Source organism: Miniopterus natalensis, chromosome 17 (genome assembly GCF_054644295.1).
Source record: "Miniopterus natalensis isolate mMinNat1 chromosome 17, mMinNat1.hap1, whole genome shotgun sequence".
Taxonomy (NCBI): Eukaryota; Metazoa; Chordata; class Mammalia; order Chiroptera; family Miniopteridae; genus Miniopterus; species Miniopterus natalensis.
Window position 1 is genome coordinate 5263760 of NC_142097.1, and position 26452 is coordinate 5290211.

Sequence of the window (26452 nt, forward strand, 5' to 3'; positions counted from 1 at the left end):
CCCTTAGTGATAAAAGTACTGCACGGGGCAGGCTTGGCGGTGGGCAGGCTCGGCGGTCGGACGCCCGCATCTACCCTCAGCCCGAAGGGCGCTGGGGCGCAGGAACGGCGCGTAAGGACGCCCCGCGCAGCACAGGCTCTAGAGGGACACTTACGAAGACATCACCTGTTGTACTGGAAGGAAAGCTTTCCACTTACAGCTTCACGTTAACTCCCATAAAAATAACCTGACCCTACGCAAAATGTCCTTTGAGCAACAAAGTAATTAACTGTTACAGTTTCCAAAGTGGCAGAGGTATTGAAGCAAAGGAGAATTACCCTCTCCCAAATTAAATGACACTGTACCAAAATTTGCTGGAAGAATATTTCACAGCTGAACCCTGTACGTTTACCCTTGCGTCCAAGCCATTCTGAACGCGGCGCGGGCGCCTTTCCCACTCGCTGTTTTCGCCCCTTGCGGGTCGTGGCTGGAGTCTGCGTCATCTGAGTGGGCGCGAGACAGTTCTCGCTGCCCGTGGGAGAGGCTACACCTTCACGCCCGCACCGGGTTGCTTTGGGTAACTCCTCCCTCCTTTGTCAGTCCTCTCCTCGGAGCTGTCGGAGGCCTCATTACCATCCCCTGGGGAAGGAAAGCCATCTTCAGCTGCGTCCCCTCCCTGTGACACCCAGGCCCAGGCTCCCTCGGCCGGGAGGAACAGCCGTTGCTCGGTCCATTGTCTGCACCTGGGGCCTCTGTCTGTCCTGAAGGCTCGGAAGATGTAGTCCTGCTGGGACTTGGGGCTGGGGCTTGAGATTTTGCTGTTGGAACTGAGCCACCTGTTGGCGTGTCTCCTTCGGATGTTGCTGAAGAGCTAGGCCTGTACGCTGCATCCCTCGCTCCTTCGTGTTGAATGATGGTCACAGTCCATCCGACTGCTTTCCAGCCGCCCCCTGTATTTTTCCTGTAAAGCCGCCTCCGCCTCGAGTTGCGCGATAGTCCCTGGGACCGCTGCCGCCCGACCCTCGGTTCCCCGGGACAAGCATTCACACTTTGCTGTTAACATTTGGCCTGTCTGCTGTGAGGTGTCGACTTCCAGGCACTCAGTTCACTTTGGGCTTGTTCCAGTTCACCTTTAGTCTGTTCCAGTTCTCCTTTCATTTTTAGGAAAGAAGTCGGGCGCGGGGCCTGCCGTTCGCTGGCCTCGGCTGGGCGGCGCGGGGCTGCCGGGCTGGCTGGAGGCGCTGGGCCTGAGCGGCACCCTCTTGAGCCTCTTGCTCCTTGGCTGCTAGCTGCGGTACACGGATGTTTTCCCCGTGTGCAGGCTCCTGCCGTTGTTGCTTTGGTTTTTCCTCCGACCCCCTGAAGCCGGTTACATCACTGGGGTTCAGATCCGGGCACTTGCCCCCCAAGCTTGCACGTGTGCTTCATGCTGTTTCCATCCTGAAGTTAACTCATCTCGTGCCATCACTTTGAAGTCTGTCTCACCCAGTGGAACCTTTTTGGGAACAGGGTCCTCGCTGGTCATCCTGAACCCTCTCAGGCAGAGGTTGCTCAGGGGCCACCCAGTCACATAGGCGCCCAGGCCACACTGCCCCGTCACTGCCCAGGCCGCCCACGGTGCTTTTTTTTTTTTTTAAGGGTGAGTGTAGCCCATTTATACCATGATGAATAAATTTGTTCTTCATTCTATAATTTATTTTCTGTTAAATTTGTGCTTTTCTTTATTTCTTGATTTTAAAAAATGTTTCTACGATTGAATTTTCTTGGCATTTTGGGTGTGGTGTTCTGGTCATTTGGAAAATTTATATTTTAGCTCAAGAGTCACTTTTGTAGATGTAAAGATACATATAACATATTGGTGTATCCCATTTAAATAGCTGTGTGGGCATTTAAATGCCCACAGAACAGAACAAAGTTCGCCTACTATGCTTTCTCTGCATTTTTCCCTTAGTGTCCGGCACCCAGTTTCATTTGCTGTGATTTCCCTGGTGTTTAACTTAGAGTCGTTAAATATACTTACAGCTGAATAACTTAACATATTATCTCTAAATGCTGTTTTCTCTCCCTCCACAGCTGCATGCTATGTCCTAGCTTCTCTCTGCCTTTCTCTTTAAACTTTTGTTAGAAATTTTATTTCAACATTTTTAGTTTTAATTTATATTCTTTTCTAAACACCCACTTTTGTTTTCGCCTTAGCTCTGTAATTCCATCAGCGCTCTGCCGTCTTTTCCTTCCCGGCCATCCCTGGTGAGTTAGAGCCTAGCCTCCCTCAGGTGTTTGTTGGATGCACCAGCTACTTGCATATTGTATCCCGTGTGTCTTTCTTGTCTACTGTTTTCTCTTCTGTCCTTTAGAACTGATTGCTTTTTCATGCTTTTCTCATTTCTACTCTTTGCATCCCTTACTGTGTCTGCAACAGTGTTTATTCTAGGTGCTGCTTCTGAAGGTGGGTTCCCTTCCCTTCCCTTCCCTTCCCTTCCCTTCCCTTCCCTTCCCTTCCCTTCCCTTCCCTTCCCTTCCCTTCCCTTCCCTTCCCTTCCCTTCCCTTCCCTCCCCTCCCCTCCCCTCCCCTCCCCTCCCCTCCCCTCCCCTCCCCTCCCCTCCCCTCCCCTCCCCTCCCCTCCCCTCCCCTCCCCTCCCCTCCCCTCCCCTCCCTCCCCCTTCCCATGGTTTCCAGCTGGTGTTTTGTTTCTTCCAGTCGTTTCCGAGCCCTCTATCTCTGCGCTCTGCCTTCGCATAACCAAGGCAACGGCTTCTTAGGGTTTTGCTCACAGAGGACCTGCTAGGTTAGCTTGTCTCACCCCCACGGCAACAGACCCTTAGTGAGGGTTCCTTGTCCTGCGCTTGTTCCTTTGGGCCGCTTGTGCGTCCTGGTTGAACGGGCCAGTCCTCCCTGACTGCTGCTCCCAGCTTTCCCTGGCTGGGAAGAGGAGGGGCTGTGCCCGGGCTTGCAGGGCTCCCCTGGTGGTGAGGGGCCTGGCGTGTGGGCACACTCTTCCAGCATGGCTTCTCCCCAGCCCCCAGGCTGCAGCGGACGGCTGCCGGCCACGCACAGGCCTCTCTCCTCAGCCCTGTCCCACCAGCTGACTCCTCCCGCCGGGCGGCTTGTCCGTGGGATCCCCCCTGCCCACCCACCTCGTTTACTCAGCAGCAGACTCAGCCCGAGAGGCCTCCACCAGCTGGCTCGCTCACCCCCAAGATCCCCGCAGAAGGGCTCTTGGCTTCGTCCCCAACACCCCTGCTTCTGGGGGCAGCTGTGCTCTCCCAGCTCTCCCTGAGACCTGTCGCTTTGGGCACCCTCTCCGACCTGTCCCCCAAGCCTGCTTGGCCTTCGCTCCCCTTCCTCATGTGCAGTGGACGCTCATTGTTCACAGGGCCTGTATTTGCAAGTTTGCCTCTCACTAAAATTCATCTGAAACCCTTAAGTCAATAACTGTGGCACTTTTGTGGTCTTTCATGGGCATCCCCAGAGTGGGAAAAGCTTTGAATGACCTCACAACATGCACGCCCCCAGCTGGGGCTGGACGCGGGCGGCTCTGCCTTCCTGTTTCCGCTCTCACGCTGTGAGCAAGTGTGGTCTACTTAGTGCCCTGCTTTTCACATGTTTAAACTTGCTTTTGATAACTTTGCTGTTTAAATTGCCCCACTCCTCGTGCTGAAGTGCTGCCCAGTGCCCCTGGGTGCACGGAGCCTGCGACCTGCCTTACGGAGGAATCACGTGCCTTAGATAAGCTTCCTTCAGGCACGAGGGCTGTTGGCCATGTGTTCAATGTTGGTGAATCAACAATATGTAATAAATAAGAAAATTTTAGGTGGGAACATGCATAAAACAAGGCTATGTGCTGATTGGTTGGTGAGAGTGCTGTGAGCAGACACTGTGTTCCCCTCAGAGCACCATTCAGTGTCCGGAGCAGCTTTACAAGACTTTACTGCAAATAGCAAGAACCAACGGTGCTGTACATTCAGGTTACCAAGGTCTCCCAGCTGCATCAAGGGCAGAGCTTTGACCGTCTGTCTTGTTTTTTTGGTGGTTTATTTCTTGCTTTGGGGTAGTTTCTGAGAAAAGAAGGGGTGATTGCCACATCTCACCATTTGTGCTTTTTGTGGCAGGTTTGATTTTGTGGCAAGTTTGGTTTTGTTAGATAAAGTCACCTGATTCCATGTTTTGAGGAGGAGGAAGGTGTAGGTGGGAAGCTGAGTCCAGCGAGGAGACTGCTGAAGAGAATGGGAGGGAAAGTACTCAGGAGTCAGGTCACAATTCCAGCTGAGTGCACAGCCAGGGGGACGTCCCAGGCACAGCCCAAGGTCAGGTGGCTTCAGCTCTGCTCTGGTTCCCTCCATTCGTTGCCTCTGTGAGACGGAACAGGTGCCTGCTCTGGGGCTCTTTCTTCTTTTGCAAAGGTTGACCACAGAGTGTGGCTGTTAGATTATATTCTTAAGGAGTATGTGTGTAAGGGAGCTGCGCACAGTAGGCGCTGGGCGTTTATCAGTTCACTCCTCACTCACGCGGGAAGGAGGCACGCTTGGGACGCTCACGAGCCTGTATTTCTGAATTCTCTCAGGGCCAGTTATGATTCGTGTCCAGGAAAGTCGACCTCAAAGTCACGCTTGTTTATTGCCCGAAGTGCCCTCACCCTGCTTGACCAGCCGCCTTTCACCAGGCTTGGCAACGAAGAGCTCCAAGCTGTTTTCCAAACTCAAACTCTCTCCGAGCAAATGAAGATTTGACACCAGCAACAGTACCGTGGAGGACATGCTGGGGCTTTGGGGGCCCCGAGGAATTCCAGAGACAAGGAGCACCTCGGACCCCACCGCCTCAGCCGCTCCTGCTTAAAGATGGGCGCACGCGGCAGACGCCGGCGGGCTCGCTCCTTCCCCAAAGCCGGCCTCGCCGCCCTAGCGGGAAGCGCAGGGCCCCTCCTGTGCTGCTGTGAGTCCTGGTGGGAGGAAAGAGGTGCCCCGCCTGGGGACCCGCTGCGGCCTGCTCGCCACACTGATGCATCGCCCCCTCCCCAGCTGTGCGTGGGGGGACCTGACGCGCAGCCAGGCGGCCAGGGCTCCTCCCGAGGTGACGCGAGCGTGCCCAGGCGGGGAGCTCGGCGCTCTGCAATCGCTGAGCGGAAAGCAAGAGACAAAACGGGTGTCCAGCGGTGCATGGAGGACCACGAGGGCCGGGGCTCCGCGCTTGCCTCTCCTTGCAGTAGAGCTTGGTGTGGCCGGGGGGGGTGGGGACATGGGAAGAGGCCAGGTCGGCCCTCGGCCTCATCACCCAGCACACTGCTGCGGCTGCCCGGCTGTCTGTGCCACCTTCACTCCCAAAGGGCACCTTGCTGGCCTCTCCCCGCCGCCTCCCTCTAATGACGGTAACGATTCTCCTGCACTGTCCTCAAACGCCCCGGAAATCACGTGGGACACTGGTCACAGCTCGTCAGTGAGCAGGATTGACACCTGTGACAGGGCACATACTCAACTCACTTTCAGACGATGTAACTGAAGCCCGGGAACAGTACCTTCCCCAAGGTCACACAGCTGCTGGTGGCAAAGCCAGGGCTCGTCTCAGTGTGCCTTCCTGTCCATGCCACAGGCCAGGCCGCCGTGAGGCCTGCACACGTGGGCCCACTGGGAAGCATTTCAGGAGCCGCTGTTGCTGATGGGCCCGAGGGGAGGGCCGTGGTCCTGGCTCCGGCTGCATGTGGAATCACAACGCGCATCGCACAGCTCGTGATGGTGTGTCTCAGCAAGGAGAGTGCCTTGGCGTCCTGCCGAAGCCTTCATCTGATCCTGAAAATTAAGCCCCTGCTTGTTCATACAAGGTATGGATAGAGAGACCGTCTGGAAGTTTGAAATAAAATAGGAAGAATTGGCTTTTCAGGTACAGAAGACAACATTGCCTTCCAAACTCTTTAGTGATGTTTTGGGTTGTGAAAACACCAAGCTAACTTAGACAAGAAAGGTACATTATTGGAATGATCCTGGGGTATTTCATGATATCAGAAGACAGAGCATTTGATTGAGGCTTAAGAAGGAACTGTCTCTGAGGAAGCCAGAATATGTTCTATGCATCCCTCTCTCTCTCTCTGTCTCTCTCTCTCCCTCTCCCTCCTTCCTTCTATCTGTCTATCTTTGATTTACTCAATGGGTGGATTTTTTTTTTTTTTCTTTCTTGTTGTTGGCCAGTGCTTCCCATCCTGTGGTACCCAGGCCAGCAGCTCCGACATTCCCGGGTAGCTTGTCACTAATGCATCATCTCAGACCCTGCCCCCGAATGGAGCTGTGTCTGAGCAGCCCTGCTGCTCATTCCTGTGCCCAGTGGAGATCACTGCCACGGGCCACATTTCCGTTTTCTCCATGACAATGATATCGCCCATCTTTCACATGCTGTGGGTTCAGCCACAAAGAGAAGTCTGAACTGAGCATCATTTGTTCTTAAATTAAAGTTTACTTAGAAGGGACCCACCGATCGAGCTTGAATCAACACACAGCTCCTGGGACATAAACTACAGAGGAGGGTGAAAGTGGGTGGAGGAGGCAAGTACCATGGTTACTCCAACTGCAACCAGATAAAAGGTGGAAGAAGAGGCAAGACTCAGGGAAAAGATGCTGAGCAAGCAGCCTAAGAACAAGAACTTTCGGACGCCGTAGCAGCAGCAATAAGTATTAGCTGCAGTGTTACTGTCTGCCAGTCATTGGACACTTGCTATTGTCAGACGTAGCACTCAGCATATTTTCCATGGATTATTTCACCAAATTCTCATAATGCCTCTATAAAGTAGGTTCTGCTAATATCCATATGTTACACATTAGGAGTTGTTTAAAGAACTTGCTTGATCTGACATAGCTGGCAAGTGGGGTAAGGACGTGTGCGCTCGGAGACTTAGATGCTACTGTATTCTGACTCTAGAAGCCGTCCACTGAGAAAGGACCACACACTTTTTTAGGTGGGACGTTTTGAGACGGTACAAGGTGATACTTCAAATCCCATCTGTCTCCAAAATCACAGGTTGCCTTTGGCCATTTGATGTTTAAAAATATGACCAATGCATTCTTCACTGCGGGGCAAAGCGAGAAAGGGGCTGGGGTTGTGGGATTCTCAAGTGCAGGTTTGCTTTTGAGACTTTAGAGTATTTGAAATTTACTTTGGCTGGGATCAAGTCCAGCTGGACACAGAGGCTTAGAGGCACTTTAACTACCCCTATAAATGGAGACCATAAATGGAGAGCAAATGTGGACTGGAGAGAAAATGTTTCAGACGTAACCAATGGGGCCCCGAATGGGAGACTTGATTTGGAGTCACAGAGCTACCCCCTGAAGTTCCCTGCCTCTGCCCCTCTGCAGCTTTAAGATACACAAACAGCAGTCTGAGGCCTGCAGTCCTGGCTGCACGGTCTCTAACGTCACAGTGGGAACGGCGAGCCATCCGAGGAGAAACTGTGGGCCTAAGAGTTTTGCGTTGTCCTGCTTAGCTGGCAAACTTGAACAAGCTCGTTCATTTTTAAAGACTGAGTCATTTTGTTTATCCACCCAAGTCTTCCCCTTTCTAGCCTCAGCCTCTTTCCCGATGGTCTAAAAAACTTCTGATTCTTTAGAACCTCACAGCGCAGCTCCTCCCTCCCCGGCCCAGATCATCCCGAGACTCTCCCTTTTCCCCTGGGGCCCCTTTCGCCAGTCGGCCTGCACCCTCGCCTTCAGGTTCTTTCTTCTCCTGCTTCCCCGCTGCCCCCCCATTTCAAAAACTAACCTGGGTGCCAAGCCTGCCTGCCTTTCCTTCTCTCCTCTCCCTCTCTTTCTTCCTCAACCTGTAGGCAGCCGTACTGAGAACCCCATTTCCCTCTTTTCACAGCACCAAATACTCAAGAGCCTTTTTGTTGTTGTTGTTGCTGCTGATCCTCTCCCAGGGGTATTTTTTTCCATTGATTTTTTTAGAAAGAGTGGAAGGGAGGGAGGGAGGAGAGAGAGAGAGCGAGTGAGAGAGAGAAACATCGACGTGAGAGAAAATCATTGATCGGTTGTCTCCTGCATGTGCCCCAACCACAGCCAAGAATCAAACCTGCAACCCAGGTACATGGCCTTGACCAGGAATCGACTGAACCTGTGACTCTTTGCTCTAACCACTGAGCACATCAGCAAGGCCTCAAGAGCCTTTATTTACTAAGAACAGACAAAAGCTGATATCTCATCTGGAATGGCCAAGAAGCATTGATATGACGGGGCGCTTTTCATCACAGTCCCCACAGGGTACCTTCTGATGTTTTATGGTCAAGACTAAACTTAATTCAGATACAGCAGGCACTGTGAGAAGTCATGTTGGCCAGCATGTCTTTATTGCTCCCATTTTTAATTATGAAGCATAATAAGGTCACATTTCTGGAAATAGAACTCAGTAAGATACATTGGTTTAATTTGTAAAAGTAATCTCCCTTCATAGGCAATGTTTCATTCTGTTTCAGCTAAAATCCACATCAATAGCAGAAAAATGAAACAGGCTTCAATTAGCCCCAGCAGTCCCGCACGATGATGAAAGGGGTAAAAAGAGAATTGATATTTCACATCTCCATCGTTTAGGGACGCTGATGATACAAAAGAGATTGGCCCTATTTATTTCCCTGATGCAGTCCATGTCTTCTTGAAAGGTTGTAATATGATGAAATGATTTTAATAAAATGGAGGTGAAAAGGATTCCTTGGAATCGAGTCAAGAAGCTTTTGATTAGGTAGCGGAGAGGATTCAGGAGATCTGTGCAGCCTGGAGGCTGGAGTTGGTCTGTGCATGGACAGGCTTGTCTTGAAGACGTGAACAAAGCTCCAAGTGGTACCTGGAGGAATCCTTAGCTTTAGAGAGTTGATGATGGAATTTTTCAGTGTTGAAAATTTTACTCATAACCTGCTCAGTCAGTGTTCAGTTGAGTATGGAAATAGTGAAGTTTTTTAAAAGCCCTACCTTCTAAAAGTAGCGTGAGACTTACAGCTCAATGGTGTATGTGATTCAGGAAGGGAAAGGGTATTGGCAGGAGACCTGGGCTCAAGGGGGGATACACTCCAGGGGTCTGAGCTGAGTTCTGCCCCTTTTCAGTCCCATGAAACTGATCTATGAAATAGGAAAACACAGTTCACAATGGTGGTGTTTTTCTTATTTCTATGTTAGTTCAACAGAATCTGTAATGAGTGAAGCCTGATCCACAGCTTTTTATAGTTGACAAAATGCTGCCATATCATGATGTTATTTGGTCCTTGCAAGATTTGTTTGAGGGAGAGAGTACAGAAACCATCCCCATTTTTCAGATAAAGAACACTGACTCAGGTCAAGGGTGGAATCAAAGTTGACACAGATAACTGTGGCAGAGCTAAGACTAGAACATAGATTTCCTGATATATAGTCTTTGCCTTCAGTTGCATTCCAGTTCAGTTCCACATGCACTGGCCTCACTATATGCCAAACTTTAGGGATATAATGTAAATGGTTTACAGACTTTTAAATTCAGGCTTTGGAAGAAAGATACTTCACATAATAGATGGAATCATATAACATTGACATTTTTGTAGGTCATTTGATTCAGTCTAATAATATTTAATTTCTACGACAGAGGTATATGGATAAGTTTGTTCATTTTTTCCTTATACTTTTTGCAGTTGTCCTGCCTAGACACATTTTCCCCTCTACTTCTTGAAGCATTGGCTTTGTCAAAGGTGACTAGATGTCACAATCACTTTAATTCACAGGAGCACACATGTGCACACTGGATGATATCTCTAGAAATTGGCCAAGAGTTCTCTCTTGCCTAAACCATAAATTTGAGCTTATGTCTTGGCTAGCTTTCCCCTGCCGAGCCTGTGAACACACGGAGCTAATGCTGAATAACTGATTTAACACAGGCCCTGAGGTTCTGTATAACAAGCTGGGCCACCCCAGACTGAGGCGCTTCGTGTTCTAAGGTGTCTAGACTGCAGAAGTCATGATGGATGAAGACGTAAGAAAGATCGCCGATTTTCCAGCCTTCGAATCATTAGGGACCTCAAGAGCTGAATAGGACGGATACCTGACTGTAAAGGTAACAGTGAGGAGCGAGCGTAAGCGGGTACAAGCAGTGGCTCGGAAACCTTGGTGGTGGACAAGAGAGGCCAACCAGGTGGAGCTCCCGGATGGATGCCCCTCGTAGGTGAATGGGTAAACCGGGCTGCACCCAGGCAGCGGACTGTCACCCAGGGCTAAAGAGAAATGAGTTGTGAAGCCATGAGAAGACGTGGGGGGACCTTAGATGCATATCAGGAAGTGTAAGGAGCCAAATTGCAAAGTTTATTTACCGCATGATTCCAAATACATGAAATTCCGGAAAAAGCAATACTGCGGAGGTGTAAAAAGAGCAGTAGTTTCCAGAGGTCAGAGGGGAGGGAGGCACGAACAGGCAGAATACAAAGGGGTTTTGGGCAGTGAGACGGTTTTGCACGACACCATAGCAGTGAGTACGGGTCATTACACATGTACCCATAGAACGCACAGCTCCGAGAGTGGGCCCCAACGTGAAGTGTGGGCTCCGGGTGATAATGAAGCAGGCTCCTCAGTGTAACCAATGTCCCCCTCTGGTGGGGGCTGACGGAGGGGCGGCTGTGCCTGTGTGAGGGCCGGGACTGTGAGAAGATCCGTGTGTTCTCAACTGTGCTGTGAACCTCAAACTGCTCTAAGGAATGAAGTGTGTTAGAAATAGAGACACAAAGAAGCCATAAGCTTGAGAAGTTAGAAGCGTTCAAATAAACTGTTTTTCTGTTTTCACTTTAAACATTTTAAATAATAGAAAAGATTATAGCATCTCTGAAGGAAGGCGGAAAGAATCAATGAGAAGCAGAGGGGGGGCGAAGAGAGAGAGGGAGAGACTTTTGTAGGCAGGAGGCACTTCCTTCTTCAAAAGAATGAAGATAACTGGCTGATTCAAAGACGTTTTAAGGAAATGAAGAGACTGGTGACAGATGAAGAGAGGGATTTACCAGAGGGGATGAGCCCGGGTTTGCAGAGAATGATGTAGTAGGTTAAGCTGTGGCGGCAGAAAGAGATGGGACTGAGAGTTTGAGAAAATGTGGAATGAATTCTAAACAACTAGTGCAAGAAATGATGCAGGTAGCCAAGGAAATGGGGCAGGTGTGTAAACATATGAGGTGTGAGTGCATATTATATTTTAAAATAGAAGAAAAGGCCTTTGAAAATAGTCCAACCCTGCCGGGAGTGGCTCAGCAGTTGAGCATCGGCCTAGGAGCCAGGAGATCACGGTTCGATTCCCGGTCAGGGCCCTTGTCCGTGTGCAGGAGGCAGCCGATCAATGACGACTCTCTCATCATGGATGTTTCTATCTCTCTCTCTTTCTCTCTCTCTCTCCCTCTTTTCCTCTCTTTGAATTCAATAAAGATATATTTTTTAAAAAAGAAAGAAAGAAAATAGTCCAGATAAGATTTGGTATATGCTTCCGGCACCCAGGACTCAGTTATTTATATCAAGAATACTTTGACAAAAAAGTAACTACCACCTCTTATTCTGTAGCTTAGGTGGCCAGGACTCCCTCATTTCCCTTTTCAAGCCCCCCCAAACCTAGTGAACACTGTGGAGATTATTGACTTTCTGTGAGGCGGGAGATGGAGGAGGGAGGCGATGGAGAACACTAGCTCCTGAAACAAGCACCCTCCAAACCTCAGTGGCTTAACAGGCTAGAGGTTTATTTCTTGTTCAACAACATTCCTACTGGGGCAGCTGACGGGAAAATCGCCTGGGGTGGTTCTCCTTCCTCCTTTGTCGCCCTGCTGCTCCCTGGGACGCAGAGTCCTCCAGCAGATCTGCATCGGGGAACTTGAGGCATGTGAGCAGAGAGACGCCTGGAGCAGGGGGCAAACTATGGTTCACGGGTGAAGTCCAGCGCACCACCAGTTTCTGTATGACTTGAAAGCTAAAGATGATTTTCAGTTTTCCGTGGGTGAAAGGAAATCAAAATAAGAATAATATGGTATGTGAAAATTATATAAAATTCAAATGTCAAAGACCATGAGTATAGTCTTATTGGAAGACAGCCATGATCATTTATCTTTATTTTTTCTATGGCTGCTATTTTCTAAAATGACAGAGTTGAGTAGTTGTGGTAGAGACTGTGTAGCCTGAAAAACCCACAAATATTTATTATCTGCCCTTAACAAAAACTTTGCCAACCCCTGACCTAGAGGATTAAGCACCCAATATTTAACCACCTCATCTCAGATGGTTACACCCCATTCACCCACATTGTATGGGCAAGAACTAGCCATATGACCCACCCAGATGCAAAGAGGCTGGGAAATGGCCCCCTGGCTGGGCGGCTACTTCCCTGTACAGGTTGTGCCTTTTCACGCCAGAGAAGAAAACCTTGTAGTTCAGGGCACTCTGTCTGCAGCATGGGGTTACACTGTACACGTCTCAAGAAATGGATTTAAATCTCCTTTAGATATTTCTGCTCTCCAAACTCCATTTTCAGCTGTGCCGCCAGTGGAGGGGTGTGTGTGTGTGTGTGTGTGTGTGTGTGTGTGTGTAGGGGTCTTTCTTTCTTTCTTTCTTTCTTTCTTTCTTTCTTTCTTTCTTTCTTTCTTTCTTTCTTTCTTTCTTTCTTTCTTTCTTTCTTTCTTTCTTTCTTTCTTTCTTTCTTTCTTTCTTTCTTCCTTTTGGTGTATTGCCCATTCTGCCCGGTTCAAGTTGGTTCCCTTCAAGCTGTCACCCTGCCCCTTCGTGCCTCTTCTCTCCACTGTGATGAGCGACTCAGCCGCGCCTGAGCTCCCAGTCCTAAAGTGCATGTCCGCACCCAGGACACTTCAGGCCAGTCCCTGCAAGTAGAATCCACAGGTCTTTGAGAAACATGGTCATCAAAACTCATCAAAATGTGTCTCCCAAACACATGAAGCAACTCTCCACATGAGAAAGATGAGTCAGGTGACAGGTCCTCCATCCCCTTAAAGTTTTAAAATGATTCAGGTAAAATGCCAACATATTCAATTCAGAAAGGTGTTTTAGGAACTCTTTTGTTCCCAAGGGCGGGCTTACCAGGATTTACTGTTCCTCCATCACCCACCACCTAGAGCTACCTGGAGAAATGTACAACCTAAGAGAACATGTGACTGCAGGGCACACCCAGCCCGCAGACCCTTCTCTTCCCTGCCTGCCTTGGCTCACCTCCCCCAAACCACTGCTGTGCAGGAATTCCAGTTTCCACTGTGATGCAATCTTAGTTGAAACCTCCTGCTCTCAAAGGAATCACAGTCCAGTGGGAAGGCAGGTTTCCATACATCCATGGATGATAGAGGTAGATGAAAATCATACTCAAATCGAGGTCCAAACAAAGTACTCTGAGCAAACACAGGGGCGGAGTGATTAATTGAGGCAGATGTTAACCAAGAGTAATGATTTTAAGTGTCAGCAATAGAAAACCTTTCTCCATCGGGCTTGCGATGCTAATCCCAATTCATTCATCATCAAGCCTCACCTTGCCTGGCCATTTATCTTGAATGCAAGCCCAGCTTCGTTTGGGAAAATCAGTCATCTCCATTTATCCTCTGACTGCAGACACTTAGGAAGGATAACTGCCATCTCCCGTATTTCATGCTCATCCACATGCATGGCTGGCCGGCGTTTTGGCAGGTGACCTCTTAAATTGAGATGGTTTTTAATTCTATTGAAAACTGAAGCCTGGTAATAAAGCAGCCCTACAGCCCTGTCATACACTCCAGGACACGCTCACTTTCCTGCCTCTGGTGTGGAATTCTGGTGAAACTATATTGGCTACCTTCTCTTTGGAGCACACCATGTGAGCAGATATGAAGAGGAAAGATTATTGACATGAATTTTTTTCCTCAAGAAAAAAAGGCCAATAGCCAGCTAAGCAACGATGAAGCAGGGCTGCTGATGAAGCAGGACAGTGGCACCGATCAGTGTATCATGAAGGCCCGGAAACAGACAAAGGAATTGTAATTGAGAGACGGGGGCCAGCTCGGTCCTCACTCCTCTGTTACGGGGTGGGCAACGTCACTGGGTCTGGCCTTACCAAGGCAACCGCAGGTGGGACTTGAAATTCAATAAATCTAGGAGCTTTTTTCATAGCTAATTTTTAAGTTGATAATTTTGTATGACCTGCGAATGATGTTATAAATATCCAAATGGCCCTTGGCACAAAAAAAGTTCCCCACTCCTGCTCTATTACAATAAACAAAGCTGCTCCTTCTTTCCTGGGCAAACCGGTCCACCTCTTTATGACTCCAAGTCCCCCTGGTTCCCTAATGACTTAATTATTCCTCTCTACTTACCTCTTCTCACTGTTAAACACGGGGAGGTGTCCCCACTGTTAGAGAGAGAACCCACCTCGGGCTTAACAGCCTCCTCTGGCTACCTTTTCTTACCTTTCCCACCGACTTCTCGAGGTAGACCTGCCATGGCGCCTGCGCCAGGTCTGCCTTCTCATTATCAGCATTGCTTCGAAAAAACTCTAGGCATCTTCTCTCCAGCTTGGTTTACCTGCATTCGGTTCCCGGATAAGCCTGCGTCACTGCTGCTTACAGACGGTGCTACAAGGTGTTAATAAGCATTTCCTCTTCTTGTGCAAATTTTGTAGGCTCTCTGTGACTTGGATGTGGTTTGATCTAGAAACCTTAATCCAAAGGTTGGCAAGGCCACAGCCCTTGGGCAGAAGTGGCCCTCTGCCTGCTTCTGAAATTTAGTTTTATTGTAACCCAGCCATGCCCATTTATGATGTATCACTCAGGGCTGCTGTTGTGCAGCAATGGCAGAGTTCATCAGCGGCAACAGAGCTCTGGCCCTTTACAGAAGAAGCTTGCCAACCTCCCGCTTAATATTTCTTACAGCTAATATTTTAGGCTCTGTGTGATTCTCTGTTCTCTCTCCCTTTGATAAATTAATGCTGGACTTCGGGCATTCTAAGAACAATATTTTAGTTGAAAAAGTTGGGAGAATCCTGATACAAGGAGGGACATCCATACTTCAATTGTCCTGTGCTGCAAAACAGGGCAGCTACAAGGCCCACAAAAGATCCAGGTGTGGAAAAAAGATGACTGAACACTGGCTGGGTCTCGGTTGGTTGTAGCATCGCCCAGTGCACCGAAAGGTCACCTGTTCGATTCCCAGTCAGGTCATGGGTTTTGGGCTCTGTCCCCAGTAGGGGGCGTGATGTTTCTCTCTCTAGCCCCACTTCCTCTCTCTAAAATCAGTGATAATAATAATAAATACACCATATCCTCAGGTGAGGATTAAAAAAAGAAAAAAGATGACTGAAGTGGAACACCCCTTCCTCCCTCAGAATTACTGTTCCTTTCTCCGGAAGCAGCACGCGGTCCTCGTTAGGAGCTTGAGGCTGTCCTTAGACGGCCGAGGGGCGGCGTCCTGGGGGCGGGGGGGTGGGGGGTTCGCCTAAGGCGGGTCTGGGGCAGTGTGCGGGGCTGATAAGAGCTGATGGGCGATGCCGGCGTCACCGAGCACCACTAGCTGTATCTGTATGGGAGGCTGCTGCCTGGTGTTACGAGGGCTTCTGTTTCATTTGAATTTCCCCCCACAGGGATACATCGAGAGCATTTATGAGCAAATCACTTCAATTCTCGGTTTCTCTATCTTAGGAATGGAGAAAAGAATTTCTTCCCACTTACCTCCCTAGAAACGTAAAGAAATGCATGTGAAAGTGCTTTGAGACTGCTAAAAGCATACTTAATAGGACAAACAGATGGTAGCCCAGCTCTGTCCAATAGAAACATAATTTAAGACTTTCTAGTAGCCACCTAAAGAAAGTAAAATGAAGCGACGAAAGTAATTTTATAATATATTTTATTTAACCCAATCTATCTAACATATTATCATTTCAACATATAATTAATATAAAAATCATTGATGAGATATTTTACATGCTTTTTTTCACATAAAGTCTTTAAGTCTAGAGTATTAATTATGCTGATGGCCCAACTCAATTTGGACTCGGCACACTTCAATTCCTCAATATCCTTGTGACATTAGTGACTATTGTACCAGACAGCAGAGCTCTAGCCTGGGTCCCAGCTGAAAAGCATTTTTCAGACCATTCCAAATAACCATTTATTTCTCAAAGAGCCAGACATTCTCTGCCAATGAGCCAAGACAACCATAAGTTACAGACAAAATTCCTAAACGGGTGTGATTTCTGCGCCTCTAGTTCCTAAAGTGGTCATAACATTATAATGATTCCTAATATATGTTGAGTACTCACCATGTTTCAGACACTATGCTAAGTGCTTTGCACCTGATTATTTTTTATTACTCACAATAGACCTGCGATAAAATTGTTTAGTATTATTTTAAAGGTAACTAGACAGGATAGGAAAATGCACGGTTTCCCCAAGGTCACAGTGCTTTCCGGTGGGAGAGCCAGGATCCTCAAGGAAATGTGTCCACAGCCAGGTCATTAAAGTTAGGCAATGCTGCTCTTGGTCTGCTTTTTAAAAAAACTTTTATTGTTGAAAGTATTACAAATGTCCTGTTTTTCCCCCATCAATCCCCTCCCCCCTGCAGCCCTTCCCCCAGGCATGTAGGTCCTCAGGTTAATCTCTCCCCACCCACCACCCTCACCTGCCTTCCCTTTGAGAGCCTTCGGTCTGTTCCATGCTTCTATGTCTCTGGATCTATTTTGTTCATCAGTTTATTTTGTTCTTTAGATTCCACATATGAGTGAGATCATGTGACACTTGTCTTTCTCTGCCTGGCTTATTTCCCTTAGCATAATGCTCTCCAGGTCCCACCATGCTGTCTCAGGGGGCAAGGGACCTTTCCTTTTTATAGCTGCATAGTATTCCATGGTGCAAATGTCCGAGAAGATGCTTGATATGATTTAATCTTCTTGAACTTGTAGAGACTTGCTTTGTGTCCTAACATGTGGTCTGTCTTTGAGAATGGCCCATGTGCATGTGAGGAGAATGCCTGTTCTGCATCTTTGGAGTGGAATGTTCTGTAAATATCAATTAAATCCATCTGATCTAATGTGTTATTTAAAATCACTGTTTCCTTGTTGAGTTTTTGTCTGGAAGATCTATCCAGTAAAGTCAGTGGGGTGTTCAAGTCCCCTACTATGACGATTGCTGTCAATCTCCCCTTAGGGTCCTCCGGAAGTTTGTTTGTTTTTTCCAGCCCGTGTGAGTCTTTTTTTGAGGTTGGTCTCTTGTAGGCAGCATATTTTCGAGTCTTGTTTACTTATCCATTCAGCTACTCTATGTCCTTTGATTCTAGCATTTAATTAATTTATATTGAAGGTTATTATTGATAGGTACTTATTTCTTGCCATTTTAATTCTTTATGCCTATGTTTCTCTCTTCCTCTATTTCAGCTTCTTATTACAGCAGTCCCTTTAACATTTCCTGCAATGCTGGTTTAGGGGTGATAAACTCCTTTAGCTTTTTTTTTTTTTTTTTGATCTGGGAAGCTCTTTATTTCACCATCTATTTTGAATGATAGCCTTGCTGGATAGAGTAGTCTTGGTTTCAGATCCTTGTTTTGCATTACCTTGAATACTTCATGCCATTCCCTTCTGGCCTTTAGAGTTTCTGATGAGAAATCAGCTGACAGCCTTATGGGAGCACATTTGTAGGCAACAGATTGCTTTTTTCTTGCTGCTTTTCCTATTCTCTCTTTGTCTTGGATTTTTGGCATTTTAATTATGATGTGCCTGGGCGTGGGCCTCTTTGGGTTCTTCTTGCTTGGGACTCTCTATACCTCCTGAACTTGTGTGACTTTTTCCTTGACCAGGGTAGGGAAGTTTTCTGCCATTATTTCTTCAAATAGGTTCTCTAACCCTTACTTACTTTCTAGATCTTCTGGCACTCCTACGATGTGACTATTGTTACATTTCACATTGTCCCACAGCTCCCTTAAACTGTACTGTTTTTTAATTGTTGTTTCTTTTTGGTTCTATGATTGAGTGATTTTTTTTCTACCCTGTCTTCTAATTTGGTGATCTGATCCTCAGCTTCTCCTAATCTGCTGTTTATTCCTTCCAATTTGTGTGTGTGTGTGTGTTTTTAATTCTATTTTGTCATTCTTAATTTTCTTCACAGTTTCCATTTCTTTTCTCATGTTGTTGAGCATCCTTATGATCAGTATTCTGAACTCTATATCTGAGAGATTGCTTATCTCCATTTCATTTAGTTCTCCTGGAGAATCATGTTCTTTCATTTGGGGCTTGTTTTTTTTGTCTCCTCATTTTGGCTGCCTGTTTGGATTTGTTTCTATGTATTAGGTAGATCTGCTAGGACTTCCAGTCTTTTGGATGGTCTCTGGTGCAGACCAATGTCAGACACTGTTTGACTGGCCTTGAGTATCCTGTTTGAAGTTTTCCACACTCCACAACTTATGCTTCCCTCTGCTGGGGCTGGGTGTGTTTGAATAGGACCAAGATGTGCACCAACATCTGCATTTTTCTTTCTTTTTTTAAAAAATCTGTTTTTATTGATTTTAGAGAGAAAAGAAGGGAGAAGAAGAGAGACAGAGAAACATCAGTATGAAAGAGAACCATCTATTGGCTGCATCCTGCACACTCTCTACTGGGGAATGAGCCTGCAAACCCACGCATGTGCCCTGACCAGGAATAGAACCAGTGACCTTTTAGTGTATGGGAAAATGCTCAACCAGCTGAGCAACACCAGCCAGGGCTGCTTTTTCATTTTCAATTGACATCATTGCCCCCACCTGAGAAGTAACTGATGTCTGCGGTCCTAACCTGGAGCTTCTCATACCGAAGTATAGCGGTGTAGGCAATGTTTCCCTGGCTCTTTTTACCAGCCACAGATGTTATGGTGTTTAAACCAGCTAGTCTTCCTGATCACCAGTCTCTCTCCTTCCAACACCTACACACATTGTTATGCTCTCAGCTTTCCAATGCCTCCCCATATGTGCCCTGGCCGGGGATTGAAACTGCAACATTTTTGATGTACAGAATGACACTCCAACCAACTGAAGTCAGGGCTTCAATAAGTATATTTGTACTTAATGATTTCTTTAGCATAAATTTCTAGCTTGTTTTCAGTTTTGATAGGTAGTATCAACTTGCCTTCAAAAGAGCATCATCAATTCATAGCTCAAGTAACAATACTGAGGAGAATCTGAATTATTCAATGATTACCATTACTTAGTTTTATCAAATTTAAATATGTTTGCCAACTTGACAAAATGTTTTATTTGTTGTTGTTTAGTTTTGTTTGGTATTTTCAGAGAAACTTTTAAGGAGCATTTTCACTCTGAATTTAATTTTCAGAGCATGGAATATGCAGCCAAACTCTCTCGGCTTGTACCATGGCTCTCTCTCACCTATTGGATACATGATCTTGGGCTAGTTGTTTCTCCTTTCAGTAGCTTATTTTCCCCCTCTGTGTGTATAAGGAGTTAGGTTAGTAACTCCTAAGGTTGTTGTGAGAAAAAAACGGGTTAATCTGTTTAAAATACTTATAGATAGTATCACATTGCATATTGTAAGGACATAAAAATATTTACCATATTACTATATTTTGTTGTATAAAACAAAATAAATGGCTTTGCTACCTTGTTTTCTACTTGGTCACTTTATTAAATTATCTTTTAATTAATAATATTTTTTAATGGTGTCTCTTAAGCTTTCTTCATTGATGATTGTGAAAATTAGTCATTTGGTTCTTTTCTTTGCAATAATTACAACTCTTCTTTTTCTTGTCTTACAGCATTGGCTAATATTTACAGTTACAATGATAATAGAAATCTTGCTTTGTTCTTGATTAGTATAAACACCCTTAATATTTCACAATTACACAGTATTGTTACTGCAGTAATTGTCAAATACCTTTTTGGAGGTGAGGGCATTTCATTCTAATAAAAGAATATTATTGAAGTATCTTATTTTAATGAGGAAGAATGTTGAATTTTATCAAGTGCTTTCCTTGGCATCTTTTGAGATGACCATGTTTTTTCTCTTTTAATCAGCCTATATGATGACTAACATGAGTAGATTGCCCAACAGTAACTGAGAAAAACCATTTTGACATTCTATTATTAAACTGTTGGATTTGATATGTTAGTTTGTTACTTAGAACATGGACATCTGTGTATGTGAGACTGGCCAACATTTTTTTCCATGCACTATCTTTGCAAATTGTGTTGAGAAATGTCCTATCTTTTGTTATGCTATATAGTAAGTTAAATGACAAAAGATTCTTTCCTTGAAGGTGTGGTAGAATTTGCCTATAAAGCCCTTAGGCCCAATGTTTTAGTGCTAATCTTTGACTACATTGTCAGTTTCTGCATGATTATTAGTATATACAGGTTTTGTACTTATTCTTGAGTAATTTTTATTTTCCTAAGAAATCATTTATTTATTTAGATCTTCAAATTTGTTGGCATGAAGTGGTTACAAAATATTCTCATACTTTAAAAGCCTCCTTTACTGTTATCATCGTATCACTTTTCTTGCTTTCAATATTGCTTACTTTTATCTTTTCTTTTTTTCTCTTAGTCAGAGCTGCCTAAGATTTATGTATTCATGAGTCTTTACAAAAAATGGGTTTTGGTTTTACAGATCAGCTATAACATGTTTTAGTGTGGCTGTTTTGTATATCATTAATTTCTGCAGCTACCCTTATAGTTTCTTCCTTTTACTTTTTGGGGGGTTTATTATTTTGTACATTATTTTTTTATGTGGGGAGTGAGACATATATAGACAGGAAAACATCATAGACTGTGATAGGAGTCTGTACTTAGCACAATGAGAACGAAAAATAGGAAAGGACTGATTCTATAAATGAGGGTAGGATAAGGGTGAGGCTTCATGATTGAAAGACAAGTGAATGGTTGAAAGAAATGCCTGGATAGTCAACCTGTACACACCCACAAAAGTTGTTACAGCGACTGGCTCTAATCTAAAGTAAGTGAAGGCTTTGGCATGTACAGACCTTTTTATGCTGTTTGATTTTATTTTACCATATGCATTTAATATCGATTCGATAAATAAATCTATGAAATGTGTGAAGTAATAAAATAAAATCAAGTTATTCCATTGAAGACAAAAACTCTCAGAACTGGAAGGACTCTCAGAGATGAACTAGTTTAAACGCCTTCCTTCATTTAAGATATTTTAAACACTGGGAAGGCACTCTCAGAGGCACACAAGCACAGGCCTGCTATCTTTTTGAGAAGCCAGACTTCATGACTGCCTAAAACTGCTGTCTGGCCTGCTAACGTGGCAGAGGCTTCAGGCAGCAGCCCGGGGCTCCAGCACTCAGCACACGTGAGGAGGAAGGTGATCCCTGGGTCCAGTCACAACAGTGACAGAGGAGGGAATGAGAGGTTTCCTGTCTGAGGCAGGTTTTGGCTTTTGTTTCAAGACCCCTTATCTCTGTCAGGTTATGTCTGCCTCCACTCACCTAACAGCTTGCCTGGTTCTGGTTTTTTGCTTCTGAATCGGCTCCAGCCCCAGACAGTGTCACTGTCTGCCCTGCCTTTGACCTGCAACATCCTTTTATTACCCAGGCACTCCACCCGTCCCCAAGTTCAGCCACTTCACTGCTGCTGCCACCAGGGAACAGGAGGTCATTGTAAATGCAGGTTGTAAATAACCATGAGGTCAAAAATAGGTATTGAAAGTCGAGTAGAACAGACATGGAAAATGGAATTAGCTAGATGGATGGAGGCAATAAGAGAATATTTGTTTGGTTGAGGTGGAAGAGCACATTTGTGTGGGATGGGGAATGAGAGAGAGCAGGACAGGAGGTTATATTTAGAAAATAAAAACACCAAACTCAACATCTCTGAGGGCAGAGCTACAAAGGGGAGGGAGGCGGGGAGGAAATAAGCATGCATTTATTGAGTCTTTTCTGTGTTCCCGGAGCTCTCTGGGTATGATCTTAGTTAGCTCTCCCAGTTTCCCACATTTTACAGATAAAGACTCTGAATCTTGTTGGAATTCAGTATCTTGCCAAGGACCCAAAGCTGGCAAGCAGAGAGGCAGAGGTTAGAGGTGGTTGATAGACAGATGGCAGCCCGAACTTGAGACTTAAGAAAGAGAAATTTGATGTCCCCCTTCAGTTCTCACTGATTTAAGGGAAGCAGAAAGCAAGGTGCTGGTTGGCGAAGGCAAAATCCTTGGCTACTGGGTTGCTTGTACCAGAAGCCTACCACATTCGTCGACAAATCTTGTCAACTCATCCCAAATATATCTTAAATCTCCACTCCCTCCTACTCTGCTGCCATCACCTGAGCCCAAGCTAGCATCCTAGGATGGATGAACTACCACTTATCCCCACTTAAACTACCATATTAACTTCCCACTGGCCTTTCCCCTCTTAGATGCATTTCCCATAGATTAGATGGAGTGATATTGATAATATGCATATGTGAGCATGTCTTGCCATCTGTTGAAACTTTCCAATAACTTCCTACCGACCTTTAGATAACATCCACTATCCTCAGTGTGACCTACAGGACATGGAACGACTGTCTCCTACCAACTCCTCATCTTAAGCAACTCTTCCCTTTGCTTATATGCTCTGGTCATATTGGCCTTTTTTGTTTCTCAGACTCAAAGAGTTTCACTTAGTCTTAGGACTGTGACCAGCATCCTTTCTCCACTTAGCGTGTGTTTCTCTATTTACCTCTTTTTCCGGCTCAGTGTTTTCATCGTTTAGGTTTCAGATTCAATGGAACCTCCACAGGACTGTCCTTTCTGCTCATGCTGTTAACCGGTCTGGGTTTGACCCCCTTTCACATAGCTAATTAGTGGAGTAATGGGATTTAAACTCACGTTGAGCACTAGAGTGAAAGCGTCATGAGAGGAGAAACTGCCTTATTGTTTACTCAGATTGTAGCTGATGCTCATTTTGAATGAATGAATAAATAAGTGAATGAAACATTAAATGAATGGAAAAGCAGAGCATGAAATCAAATCACAAGTGTGGTCTTGTGTTATTTAACAAGGCACATGTGTACAGGAGGAAAAGGCCCTGCACAAGCCCCTCCCTGTCACTTGCATAGCCGTGAGGTAAGGGCTTATGCCGTGGCTCAGCCCACGTGTCACCCCGGAGGGGCCCGGCCTGACCTTCCTCTTCCGGTCGGTGAAGGCATCTGACCTGCCGCCTTTGCTCTCTGCGTCCGGCTTCCCTCTCGGGCCTGTGCCCCGCCCCTTCGCTTTCTTTACTTTGGCTTGGAATTTTAGGTGCTGCTGGCAGGCCGCTCCCTGCTTCCTCTGTACGAAACATCATACCAGAGGTTTTTCTTGGAAAAATTTAAAAGAAACTTAAGAAAATATGTGGGGAAGGGGACAGATTCTCTCTGCTCTTTGGAATCCCCATTAAGCCACCTTGGGACAGTGTCCTCATTTCTCTGCAAGGCTCCAACACTCCGCGCGCCACAGACCCCCTGCCATTGCCCAGCCCGGTGAGGGTGCTGCCAGGCTCAGCAAGGGGCGCCGGGCTCCGCCGGAGGGATCTGGGTTTTTTCCATGTCGTGAGTCAACCTGGGCAGACCGATCCTGCTGAAAGGAGTTATAAATTGGGGATTGTGAACTCCTGCTGAGAAGCACTAACAGTTTATAAGGGAGAAAAATTGATAAACCCCTGGGCATCATTTTTTGTTTTCATTTCACTCTGAGGCCAGCTGTGAAAGGGAAATGACAGTAAACAGCCTGTTAGTTAAACTGCCTTAGTAAAAATGCCTCAAAGGAAAGTCATAGCAATTGTTACGTCAGCCAGACTTCCCACCTCGTTCTAAAAGGCAAAAGAAATAGAACCAAGCTCTCAGGTGAGCCTATCTTGCCAAAAACAAACAAAAAAAAATTGCATCCAAAGCTCATTTTGCAGGTGGAGCTGGATCCTGCGGCAGCGTACCTGGCAGCCTCCACCGTCCCTGGGATGAGACCAGCTTTCCATCTGAACGCTGAGGTTCTCCCAAAGCACGCGGGAGAGAGAAAGTTGTGTCAGAGCTAAACAATATTGGGAGACAGATTACAACGGAAGCCATAGGTCTTTCCTGAGATGTGAAGGGAAGACGATGAAGGATGCAGCTTTGAACCCGGTCTTAGAAAAGGGCAGGAAGGGAGAAGGGAGGTGATTCTGCGAGAGGGGGTCAGAAGCAGAGGCTTTAGGGAGAAAATCCACGGTGGGGCTGGAGTCACCCTAAGTCAGAGCGCCAGGACCGCGTCCATATGTGCGCAGAATTTTAAGCCACATGTAAAAGTCTAAAAATTACAATTTTTAAAATCCTCACCCGAGGATATGTTTCCATTGATTTTTAGAGAGAGGAAGGGAATGCGAGAGAGAGAGAGAGAGAGAGAGAAACATCTATGTGAGAGAGAAACGTTAATGGGCTGCCTCCCCTCTGCACCCCCACCGGGGATCAAACCCACAACTCAGGCATGTGCCCTGACTGGGAATTCAACCCGCAACCTTTTGGTGTGTGGGACCACACTCTAACCAACTGAGCCGCCCGGCCAGGGCTAAAAAATACAAACTTAAATGTTAGCCAGACTCTGTCTGAAGTCATTCTTTTTTAAGTTGAATTCCATGGAGAATACGGCAGCTTTGGAGCCTAGACCTGGGCCCTCAGCAACGCAGCCGAGGGCCTCAGTGCTGCAGGGTGCGGGCCCCCCGGCAGCATCCCCTTGCTGCGCCTCCTCGGGGGATCAAATAACGCCCCCTTGCTGCCGCCCCCAGGCCTGGCTCCTCAGAAGGCATTCCAAGCCTGAGGCCCCGTGGGGAGCCTGCAGACCACTGGAGACTCCGGGGAGGCCAATGGGGCCTTGGTCGCCTTGGCTGGGTTTCAGTCCCAACACCTCGGGTCCCAGGGAGCCTGGCATGACCTTGGGCAGGGTCTGTTTATTAGCTGTTCTGTTAAAGTTCCATTCATTGATTTAAATAAACAACTCGGATCTAACTCAAGGCTCTCCCCCGGCAGCCTTAAATCAAAGGAAGCTTCTGTTATACTTTATTACTTTACTTCGCAAATTTGAATTAAAAGAAGGAGGATGCCAAAGCCAAATTGCTTTATGGCTCAGCTGCAGCTACAGAGCCAGTTCAGCTACAAGGCAGTGTTTGCACCCCACACCCTGCCGGCGTTTCCACTCGCGAGCCTCTTTGTGGCCGGAGCTGCGGAAGCGCAGAGGGGAAAGCCTGGCGTCCGCCGGGAGGGGAAGGGCCGCTGCCTGGGGACGCGCTGGGTTGGCCAGGCGAGGCCACCGGGCAAGCATCGGGCCCGGGAACTGGGCGGCACGTGCTCCAGTCAGCGTTTTTTTGGGATGCAGCTCTGATGCCAGGCCGTCACTGTGCATCTCTGACTTTCCGTTCCCCCTTCTGGTAAAATTTAGGGACACGGCAAGACAGCTTTAATGCTCTTCTCGGTTCTAAAGTCCCGTGGGCCTGGGATTGACCTCCAGGCCGAGGCTGGTGGCGGGAAGGCAGACACGGAGCGGGCACTGAGTGAGCAGGAACCGCCTCAGGGCTACAGGGGAGCCGGCACCGCATCAGGGCAGCGGGGCTGTCACCTACGAGCTGGGCTCACTGGCCGTCTCCCCCAGGCTGCCATTTGCACCCCATGAATATACATGCAGTGTTTTCCCTCACGTACACATACAGCTCTCCTGCGGGGACACCGTCCCCCGTCCTACCCTGTCAGAGCATGGTGAGTAATCCTGTCCCTCGGGTCTGGCCCGATGGTGAGTAATCCTGTCCCTCGGGTCTGGCCGGGCTCCCACCGCTGTTCTAACCTAAAGCGCAAACATTCTGTCCTTCCTACACCTAAACCACATCAGTGAAAAAGAAATAGGAAAACCAACACAAACACGTTTTTAGAGGGGACAAAAAGAGAGGAGAACTGGAAACACAGGGCAGTTACTGGTCAGGCCTACTGTGTGCTTCTAACTCTCTCCCTCCCACCCCCAGCTGGGTGTATAAAAATGACCCAAGTCACTAAGGGGGTACAGCAAAAAGTCACCTCTGGCAGCAGGCTGGGCTGCCGGGTGTCCCATCTCATAGCTCAGTCCTGCTCTCTGCTCATTCTTTCCTTGGTCACCACTGGGGTGGACTTTGGAGAGGTCACTCTTCTTGGGGCTGTGCAGGGTTCTGGCTTCTTCCTGCTGGGCAGGGTTGAGGGCCTGGGAGCTGCTTAGAAATTGGAGCCTTGAAGGCAAGCTCTTTGAATAAAATTTCCTCAACATTTTAGTAGTTGCCCTGTTTACATGCTTCCCATCTGTTCCATGTACAAGTAACTAGAGCCAAATATTTTATACTGATACCATTTTAAGGCAGGTCTTCCATTTCCTCACCTCTGTGCTCTGCCCCACCTTCCTGTAGACAGGCTCTGGTGGTAGTAACCGGACTTCCCACCAGCCTGGGTAACCCGACTTCCCACCAGCCTGGGTAACCTGACTTCCCACCAGCCTGGGTAACCTGATTTCCCACCAGCCTGGGTAACCTGGCTGCTCCCACCGGCCTGGGTAACCCGA

General features: G+C 47.1%; 1 pseudogene; it reads right to left on the bottom strand.

Moving 5' to 3' along the window:
• Window positions 1-387: 387 nt before the first annotated feature.
• Window positions 388-1504, bottom strand: LOC107544519 (pre-mRNA-splicing regulator WTAP pseudogene; annotated as a pseudogene).
• Window positions 1505-26452: the final 24948 nt, after the last annotated feature.